Source organism: Paroedura picta, chromosome 3, assembly GCF_049243985.1.
Source record: "Paroedura picta isolate Pp20150507F chromosome 3, Ppicta_v3.0, whole genome shotgun sequence".
NCBI classification, from domain to species: Eukaryota; Metazoa; Chordata; class Lepidosauria; order Squamata; family Gekkonidae; genus Paroedura; species Paroedura picta.
In genome coordinates this window covers 19915709-19922542 of record NC_135371.1, presented here as the reverse complement: position 1 = coordinate 19922542, position 6834 = coordinate 19915709, and positions in this window count along the sequence as shown.

Below are 6834 nucleotides of genomic sequence, written 5' to 3'. Positions count from 1 at the left end.
TGATAAGGCTCAGTACTAAGATGTGCATGACGGTTACTAGTCCTGAAAAAAATAACTAGTGATTCAGCATTTGTTCCTTTGAGAACGCAGAAGCTGAAGCAAAAGGTTGAAGTCAGCTGCTTTCCCCTACTGCTTTTCAGCATTAACACCCAAAGAACAGCAATAGGTTCCAAAACATCAGATCACTCTATTCTAGGAATAAATGCAAATGGAGGCCAATTAGCACCAGAATTTTTTCACGCAGTTGCATAGGCAGGTAGACGACCATGTGTGGAAAGGTTAGCAAAACTGAAGTGGCTCAAGCTCACAGCTACCTCTGTGAACACAACCGCTGGAAAAAGGTACAGGCATGATCAAAGAGATGGCAGTCACCATTTTATACATATGGACTGTGACAGTTGTGTCTTACCCCTAGTCTCTATACACAGGGAAATTCAGTAATACTGACTGGATCTCAAGTCCACTTCTTACAAGGAGCTCATGAGGGGGCAATCTAATTTAGGACGTATTTTATTTACTATTATTATAAACAAATTCATCTAGACATACTAGCTTGAGAATATACAGACTCTTATGTAACAAAACCTCATACCTTGAGATGTAACGTTCCATATGTCAGACCATAGATTTCAAATGAACATCCAGCTGGTTCTCATCTTTAAATTCCTGTAAAATTGTAAGCCTAATTAATTTGTATCATTCAGTTCCTTTGTCAAACCATTCCTTTTGGGGCATAGTCTGTTGTTTCTAATGCCTAGCAAAGACTACATGAGGAGCAGTAATTACATTAAGAGCAAGGACGTTGTGACAGTTTGGAGCTTCTGACACATTATTTCAGAGATGCAATTCAGGAGCAGAGTTTAAGCCTATATCAAGGGTCACAACTGTTACATTAATCACAAGTCTCCAAAATCACTGAGCTCTTAAAAACAGTTCCACCATAAATGAAAAGGTGCATTTTCAGGGTCAAAGAACCAATGATCTCCCCAGTTCTTCTTATAAATCCTAGCCATCTTTAAAGGAGATCACTGCTACTCATTTGCAATTTTGATATTTTTATTTATTTGTTTTAATGTATATACCGCCCTCCCCGGAGGCTCAGGGCGGTTTACATGGAACATATGAACGATACATAAAACAATCTATAACATATGAATAACCATCTGAACACAGCAGGCTTTGTGGGAGGAGTTAGGGCGGACTCGGTCCGGGATGAGGAAGGGTGCCAATTGGCCCCTTCCTCCGGACAGACCATCGGCCAGGCCAATTGGCAGGCACAAAGCGCCTGCCGATTGGCCAGGCCGATTCCCGCCCTGCTAACAAGGAAGCAACTGCGAGCTGCGCGGAGCGCGGCTCGCAGTTGCTCCTTTGCCGGTGGCCTGATGCATCGGGAGGCGCAAAGTGCCTCCGATGCATCAGGCCGCCAGCAAGGGAGCTCCCGGCAGTCACGTTCCGCGCGACTGCCAGGGGCTCCCATGCCTAGCGCCCGCTGTATTTTAGGTACAGCGGGCTTGATTACTAGTACAATAATATTAATAACAGGTAGTTGTAACAATAAACGGTGTAAACAATGCTTCAGTGAATGATGCAAACAGGTCCAGAGCACTCTGGTGGAGTTCTGGGTAGGAGGGAGCAGAGGTCCTTCATTCGCTGTTGGTTGTGCCTAGTCTCAACCAAATGCCTGGCGGAAGAGCTCCCTTTTGCAGGCCCTGCGGAAAGTTGCAAAGTAACTTAAAAAAATAGACCCTTAAAAAATAAAAATTTTAGGCATATGGATTCACTACATATCCAAGACCTCTGTTCTATTTATTCATACAACTATTTGAGATTTTTACCTTCTAATCTTAACAGGATATATTTTAGAAGAAATTGCCTCTACTACTTTCCAAAAGCCAATTTTTAAAAGCCAATTTCTCTCTAAGAATTAGACGACAAAGGTGACAATAGGAAACTTTTAATTGTTGGAATATAAATACAATTTCCCTCACATTTAGCCAAAACAGAATTGTTATAACTGTATTATAGATGAAAACATAATCACATGCATGCTGAACTCATTATGAACTAAAATAATATGTTTATCTCTGAAATAACTTTACCCCCTTTCCATCTTCATAATCCATAAGAGGGTGTCCAATAGTATCTTTAAAAACATTTGTTCTATGAGAGTTGAAGATATGTCTTTACCATATTTTACCCAATTTAAATTTCAGGGTAATTTAGATGCGGTTATAATTTGAGGTTTCCAGTCCTCTATTGGCTTGTTTATCTTGTGCAGCATTTGAACTGATTCTTGCATTTTAGACTGCAGGTGGCGGCTCATAGCATCAAATGTTCCTCCACCTTTAAAAAGCAAAAGTAGATATAAGATTCTAGCCCAGGTGTCTTCACCTTGGACCTAATGGGGTGTTTCTGCAGGTGAAATATACCTCCAAATGACCCCCCCCCATTTTAATCCTGGGGGACAGCATTTCAGGGTGAAAGTGGGAGAGCAGAGGCAAGAAATCTGCCAATCTGCAGAAACACTCCGCTGGATCCAGGCCTTCCTGTGTGTTTTTAACCAAAGAACTTTGTCACATGAATCCTTATCTATGGAAAAGACTAGGAACTGGTTTGCCCCCTCATCTGTTGTTTTCAATAACTTGATCAAAGTACAGAACAGGAAACTGAATAGTATCATATCCTGGATATGTTCTGAGTGTGACCATTTTAACTACACAATCATGCCCTTTAGATAAGCATCCACACATTCTGGGCATCAATCAAAACATCCGTCCAGTTAGCTTTCGGATTTGAGGGGTAAACGTCGAGACATTAAAACCAGTCAGTCAATAAGCCACATCCTTGTACAACAGAATAAAATAAAATGAAGACAGATTGTCTAGTACAGTGATCAAGGTGTATTATGAGGCCTGGGGAACAGCTATTAATTCTGTTGGTATGCTATTTACCTTTCAGCCCAATTCAACTCACAGGATTGTTTGTGGGAGAATAAAATGAGACCACCTCAGGTAAGCCACTCTGAATTCCTTAGAGTAGCGATCCCCAACCTGTGGGCCGCGGATCACATATGGTCCTTCGACTAATTGGAGGTGGGCCCCGAAGGACGACTTCTCCCCCCCTCCCGGCCCTTTACTTCATCCCCCCCCCCCCGGCCCTTTACAACACACTTTGGGTGTCATTGTCTCCCATCGCTCCCAGATGGGACTATCTCGTTGCAGAGAAACAAACTCAGGGTTCCATTGATTTGTCATTGTCACGAGTTAAAATTTCCATGAAAGTCAAATGTTCCTTATGTTCATTGCTGTGGCGTGTCTGTATCTTATTTTGAAGGGATGTTTAAACATTACCATAGTGATCAGAGAGCGTTAGGGCAGTGGTTGAGAGTAGAGGAGTAAACTACCCCCCCACTGGGCCTCAGTAAAAGGCGTTGAGTGGTCCCCGGTGAGTGGTCCCTGGCGTTGAGTGGTCCCCGGTGATAAAAAGGTTGGGGACCACTGCCTTAGAGGATGAACAGGATATTAATATGGTAAACCAAGTGGATTTTATGTAGAGCTGTCTGCTGTGAAACAGCTCTTGGTGATATCCCATTGCAGAATGGATCTGGGTACATCTTCTTTCCCCCAGCAAATTACATAATCTTGGTAAACGTCTACACTTTCCGGGAAGGTTCTTACTGAAGCAAACAAGAAGCAAAACAACATTAGTTTGGAAAATTGCTTGTCTATAGTCCATGTGGACTGAGTAACTGGAAGAGAACTTCCAACACAGATTCGGCTTGGCTCTGGAATGGTAGTTAGTGCTTTGGATTCTCCAAGCCAGAGTTGGATACAGTGAGAACCAAAAGGGATGCCAGAGTATGCATGGAAGGAGCATTGATTGCCTTCCAGCTAGCAAATGTTTCCTTGGCACTCCTTTTGCAAGGCAGCAATTTATCACAAAATTGGGTGCGTTAAAAATGGGCTTAAAGTTCAGTTCTAAGCAGTTCCTCCCACTGTAAGCCCCCTTGCTTCAATGGAATCTATTTAGGATTGCACTGTCAATCTATATGGGATGAGATCTCTAGGCCTTCTGTATATTTAGGTAGCTGAACATCACCATGAAAATTAATCAGAACTTCACTGTAGAATCCCTTTTGGGTAAGATACATGAAGGCCATTCCCTCATATTATTTTTAAACATCTTCTCTTAACAAAACATAGTACAATAGTTATGCCAATAAAAGGTTTCTGATATCTGATAGCACAGTACAATATAATTTTTAAAGAACATTTGTATGCATTTCCCCCCAAAAGGCCATCAGCTGAAAAGTATTTGGTACTTTTAAGTGCCTTTACCCACCATCAGTAGGATCAAGCCAGCTCCACATCTAAATCAGCAAAGACAGGAAGAAATAACAGTGGCCTTATGGAGACAAAGCAAATTGGAGAAAGTCATTCTGCACGCTTGATCATTTGTTGAAAATTAAGAAAGACAACAGCAAGCTGAGCTGCATCTTTTAAATTTACAAGTCTGGAAAGACACCATAACTGCAAGCCCGTCTCTGCAACACCACTTTACATGAAGTTAGATGGCCTACAATATTGTTTTATTGTTAAATGGGAAACTTATGGGATTTTATTGTTATTTTAATGTTTTATCGTGTGAACCACCACGAGCCCCGTCGGGGAGCGGTGGTATAAAAATTTAAAAATAATAAAAGAAAGGGACATCACAAAAGGGGTTGCTAACAGCATGTGGTTCAAAAGGCAACTCATCAGTATGGGAAAAGTGCTTTCAGGAATGGGATTGTTTCTAAAGGGCATTCCAATTCCTCCCGTTTCCTTCTTTCATACACTGAACTGTACTTCTTCAAAGTGACTTATTGTATCTACTCAGAGAGATCCACCTTACACGCGAGGAACTGGGCAACAAAAAGAACTGAATGCTGGCAACAGGATTCCCAGTGCTTGTTTACTTTTCATCGACAACCTCTTTCAGGAAAAGCTTAAAGGACATTGGCTAATGATCTGCATGAGCACTGAGTGTCTAGTTAAGGGGTAGTCAAACTGCGGCCCTCCAGATGTCCATTGACTACAATTCCCAGGAGCCGCTGCCAGCATTTGCTGGCAGGGGCTCCTGGGAATTGTAGTCCATGGACATCTGGAGGGCCGCAGTTTGACTACCCCTGGTCTATCTAGTTAATACACTTTTGGGAGAACTCCCCTCAAAAAAAAAGAGAAAAAAAAGACCAACCTCTGCTACACATGCCAAAATCTCCCTCCTTCCTCATGGAGCGACGTTCAAAAATTCCTAAACTGGAGCGGATCATCGCTTCATACATTCTTTCAATACGACGATGTGGCAAAAAACCAAACTGCTGTGTTACAGGAAAAAAAATGTTATCAACTTGTCTTCGTGACAGAACACTGAGTAGGTATAAAATTGCAATAGTCCTCTATGCCAGGTTTTCGGATTTTTTGTTTTGTTTTTAAAAAGCTTCCCTGCGTCGAAGATGAAAGCCTAATTTGATATTTTTGTAGTTATATAACAGTAATATTTTGTGACATTTTGTATTGTGACACTATAGATGAAATTGTCATCGGACTGACACCCTTTACTGTTTATTCCTTAATTACAACTGTTAACAACACTGCAGAGAAGCGTGCTAATCTGCCATCACATATTATGAAAACAACGTTATTGTTACAAACACCAACACCCACTCAACAGGATAGTTCTAAGATGGCAGTTTCTGTTTTAAAAAAAAAATAATCAGAAAACCTGATTAGTTTAATGGGCACTTCAGCAGCAGGGGGAGAGAAAAAAAAAAGTTGACAGCAAACTTCTAGCAGTTTTATTTTAAAACGAGGGGGAAAAAAAACATGAAATGGCAGTTCATTTGGAATCTTTGGGTAATACACATTAATTGAAATTTAGCTACCAAGGAGTACAAAAGCAAACAGTGCGGACAGCCAGAGGTTTCTGAAACTATGTTTACACATCTCACCACTGGGAACCTTTTTGAAAAACATGTGGCGGTAGTGTCTCTGCTCCCTCTGCTGGCCATCCACCCCGCTCCTTGCTTCTCTGGAAAGTTCACTGCCACCTTCTGCCCTCTCCCCTCCTCCAGGGAATTTCATGGTCCAGGCGTGGCACCCGCGTTTCTCAGCCAATGAGATAAAGAAAAACGCCTACCTGACAAAAGGCATCGTAAAGCAAGCCAATCGCAGCAATGGGAAACAAAAGGACAATCTCAGGATACAACCTTGCTACCTTGTACCAGAGATGGGTCACTGGCTTTCTGCTGGAAAACCGTCGTCCCCCCACAGACACACCAAAGTGAAGGAAAGCAATTTCTGCCACAGTTCCTCTTCTTGATGCAGTCCTCCTCACTGGTGCTGCATAGCACACTGTTTGAGGGTGTTCCCCAGTCCTCAAAAGCAGGTTTCCAGTGGGTGCAGTGGGACAGGGAAGCCAATTAGTATTGTTTCCATAAAGCAAGTATCAACTAGATATAGAACAAATCCATCAGCAACAAATGAAACACAAGAAACCCTTAAACAAACAAACAAAACCCCATACACTAACCACGTTTGGGAATGGCTCAGTAATATTTATTTACATAGAGCAGTCATAATTATTCAGTAATTGATGGAAGGAAAATGAGCAGCCAGGCAAATAACTATGGGATAATGCATACCTTTGTCATTGTAAATCAAAGGAAGAAATAATGGCGCCCAGAGGTCCAGGATATGCAATACAGGCTGACTAGGATGCCAAGAAGGGCAGTCAGCTGGTCCTGCTGGCAAGGCAACAGGTGGACTTCCCATTTTACAAACTGGATTAATCCAA